Raw genomic sequence first — 4,178 nt, forward strand, 5'->3', positions numbered from 1 at the left:
ATCTTAAAACCTCTCTCCAGCTGACTTCGGATCGATGTACAAACCTTGGCCAAGCACTGCAAGCACCTAGTGTAAATGATATTTGTATTGGATCGGAAACAATCGAGCCGCTTTTCCCCAAACGCGGAAGCTGAGGTGCAAAGAGTCCACTCCCCCCAGTCCAGGCTCCTCCCCTACACTACAATATTTAAAATAAAAAAATATTAAGCAATAACAAGAAAAATATACATTGTTGTGCCCACATGACCCAGGTTAGTTTAGTCAGATATTTGAAAAAAATATATTTTGTGTACATTTTATTCAAATTTGGTGCTTTATCCATAGGACCCGTTTTGTCCCTATTCTCAAGAATCAATGAATTACATTTTTCTGGCCGATCACTGATTAACAGTCTTTAAAAACCTTTACCTGCCGATTCCGATTTTGGCCAATGCTAGTTTTTTTTTTTTTTTGTTTGTTTTTTTTTGTCTGAAATATTGCAGACAGTTGTGAATATGGCTGGAAGTAACAGACTTATGATTATGTCTGTGTGATTGTTCATAGTCAGAACAATCACAATGCTAGAACTATCAAGGTCACTAATAGAGCACTTATGACATGAGTCACAGTCTTACCCTCTGCTTCGCTCAATGTTAGGGTTGTTGTTGCTTGATGATTGAAAAATATCCCTTACTTTGCAATGTAAATTTTTTGGGTCACATTTCTCAATTGTAGAATTGCTGTAAAACTGGGGAGACAAGTCAATTCTGCAAAGCAGGTATTTGAAAGATTAAATCTCAGGCCACCTCTTCTGTTCAGAGTTGGTTTTTCATGTTGTCTTTTACTCCTCTCTCAAACCACCCATCTCCACAGTCGAAAATGTCCACATTGTCAACTTTGTAAGAGTATGTTTTCCTTGACCCAATGAGTTAATTGCTCTGCCTTAGGTCATGCTTTTCTGAATGGATGAACCAGCCTTCCCAGTTGGATGGAGCGTCCATCTACACCTCCCTACCATGTGATGACAGGTTTTGCAGAATCAAAGAAGCCGGGGATTCCTTTAATATGCTATAGTTAGAGTCACAAATGCAGTATACTGTACACACTTTTTGTCTCTTTTGCATTTCCTAAAACATGAGCTTTTTCTAACTTAAAACTTTTTAATTCTGTTGGTCTGTTGTACTCAAAGGAACTGACAAGAGGTGAATATGCATAGAGTATGTGAATGTTTTTCCCTGTTTAAACGTCTAAATGGGGCCATTGGCATAAAATTTACACCAATAATATAAGTAATCCACACATAGAAATAATCTAAAGCAAATTAGTACACAATTTAGTTGTGGTCAAAAAATTGGAATGACAAAGGGAATAAGCACTGAACACAGACAAATACATTTCCTAAATACCTTGTGAAACAGCCTCTCTTAATAATTGTCGTAAAGAGGGGTTGAGGTGGTGAGGATGAACGCAGGCGGATCCAGGAGATAGGTGAAAAATGATTAATTTAATGATATTAATCCAAGTATGGAACAACAGGGAACAGCACGGAGGAACAACTGTCAGCATGAGGGAACAGGTAACAAATGACAAGGATCCAAGGAGAGACAAAGACAACAGGTGGGTTTAAATACACGGGGTAATCAAGGGAATGAGACACACCTGGGCAAACTGAAGACAAAAAACTCTAAAAATAAATACACAGAAACACGGATCATGACAATAATAAGTACTTCAAAATATTCTGTATTTTGAATTAGTCGCTTGGATTGCTCAGGCATGAGTTTGAACAATTCTATCTTAAAATCTCTCTTCAATTTTTTAAAGCTCTGGGGGTTCATACATTCTGATGTTTGATTCTTTCATAGACTTACAACTCGAGCAGGTGACCAAGTGGGCAATTTTTGCTCTTTACTTTCTCACACACCGGTTAGAAATTCTTTCTTTAGGATATTGTCCTGCCTGGAAATCCACACTTATTTCAACATCTGATTCTTGCCAAAATTGTCCTGCTAGATTTCTCTACTCATCCTATTAACAAGGATGGAATTTTTGAAAAAGTCCAAAAATTTGAATATTTCAAAAAGTTCTCTTTTTCACTCATGTCAGAAAGTGAAATTCAAATAATTTTACACACAGAATGAAATTTTGATTATTATTAAAAAATAATGAGAGTTCAGAATTTAATGTCTGACACCCTGTGCTTTACAGGCAGTTGATGCAATTTTTAAAATTTTGAATTAGGGCAAAAATCTATTACCAAGAAACTACTATTGATTTGGGTGGTGTGTTCATAACCACACCACCCAAATCTGCTTTTAATTAATGTCTTAAACAGCATGCATTTTCAAAGAAAGCATGACATAACTCTTGTTCTGATTGCTGAGTATACTAGTAGACTAAGTTTGCTTCTATTTTTTAATTGAGCCTAAAAGATTTTGAAAAATCTTCCTTTTGATCAGACAAACACCTTCTTAAGTTTTGGACCGATAATGATATATCCCTTTTCTACAAATCATCTGACTGCCTTCATAGGCCAAGTAGTTTTTTTTTATTGGTCCCAGAACAAGTAGGAAAAAAACGTAGCTATTACATCAAAAAAGCTTCAAAGGGGCAATATGAAGATACCTTCGTAGATCATTCAGTTTCTCAAAAAAATTAACAGTTGTGAGTGGACAAATATAGAAGATGCATAATGAGAAGCTCCATTATCACATTTTTCTAACTGATGGGGAAACACCAGACAATGATGTGTGTAGGAGGAGTCAGACAAGTGAATAAGTAAATCAAGATGAGGCAGTTTCCTATTCTTTCTTTGAATTTAATGCCTCCAGCGATTAAATAGAAAATTGCGATAAAAGATGAGGGAAACCTCCTGTCCACTAGATGGCGGTAATTGCATTCAAAATTTTTGATGTGCTCAGCAACATCAGAGGAGTCCATACCAGTAAGTGGCGGTAATGTTACTGAAAGGTTTATTACCAACCGCCAATAAAAACCAATAATAAGAAGAAGAAGGTCAGACGAGGAAGTATGATGTAGTGGAGCTTGTGGTGAAGGTTGAAACAGTCAAAGTAAGCTAACAGCGTTAAGATAATGAGACCATAGGATTTTACCAGCCTCACCCACCACAGGTTCAGGTAGGTAACGTGTAGAGCTGATTAAAAACTGTAGAAGTTGTTAGACTTGGTAAACAAAGAGCGTAACGGAAACATGACTGCGTATCAATGAGCTAGCACATGTGACACATGAGAGACACACGTAAACTGTCGTAGTGGAGCTCAGTCAGCTATAAATTATCCTTGGAGTCGGATGGTGTTTATCAGGCGGTGTTTGAGATCAACTGTTGTCAGATCAGCTAACGGGGGACTTATCGGCGCCCCTTTTCAGTATCGGCAAAATAAACGAAAACAAAATAAAAATCAACATTTCCATTTGCTAAATACCAAAATAATGAGAAAAAGAATATGTCACATTTATTTATTAATGTAGAGCGATTATTATCACATTAAACAATGTTTGACCCAAGTAATATAGTTTAAAGGCAATGCTACCAAATACTTAGGAAATATATAACTTATGATTCTGAAGACATTAATAAATCTTTGTTGTATTCTCTCATTATTGTTGCTTTCAGCAAATGCAAATATGTGATTCTAATTAACATTTATAAAACAAGTTTTGTCTGACTTAACTTCTGACAGTGAGAAAAATGTGGATGTGCATTTCTGTAAATGTCTGGTTTCAACTGTATTATACAGCTCTAATATGCTATTTATTTGTACAACACATTCCATCTTCCTCACAGCATAGATTCCTGTAGATTTAGAAGGACTGCTCATCACCACAGTTTTCGTTGTAAAGTCAGCCTTTCCTCATTTTCTTCTGTAATGTTGAGGTATTTGATAAACCCTCAGCCATGGGAATCAGTTTCAATGTTTTCAAGCATTAGCATCTGTTGAATAGAGGAAGCAGATTCGGTTTTACTTCTCACTGCTGACTGACGTACTTTTTTGGGGTTCTGCTTTTATACAGACTGCTGGCTTGTGAAGATTAAGAAAATTTGTTTTTATTTTCCTTTAAAAGCCAAATGCTCTGTTCCGTGTTAAATTTCATTTTAACCTATACCATGGCTGTACAGTTTGCATATTTGGTGAAGTACCCCTAAATTATCCAACAATGTATGACAGACAGCCAGACAT

General features: G+C 36.2%; 1 protein-coding gene across 1 annotated transcript in view; it reads left to right on the forward strand.

Moving 5' to 3' along the window:
- Positions 1–2,974: 2,974 nt before the first annotated feature.
- Positions 2,975–4,178, forward strand: part of mrps33 (mitochondrial ribosomal protein S33) — a 7,539-nt gene continuing 6,335 nt past the window's right edge. Inside the window, exon 1 of the mRNA XM_015026409.1 lies at positions 2,975–3,116. The gene's annotated coding sequence lies outside the window, so the exon portion shown is untranslated. The remainder of the gene's footprint in view (positions 3,117–4,178) is intronic.

The sequence above is a fragment of the Poecilia latipinna genome, unplaced genomic scaffold, assembly GCF_001443285.1.
Source record: "Poecilia latipinna isolate Pla-1442-1.1 unplaced genomic scaffold, P_latipinna-1.0 Scaffold4839, whole genome shotgun sequence".
Classification (NCBI taxonomy): Eukaryota; Metazoa; Chordata; class Actinopteri; order Cyprinodontiformes; family Poeciliidae; genus Poecilia; species Poecilia latipinna.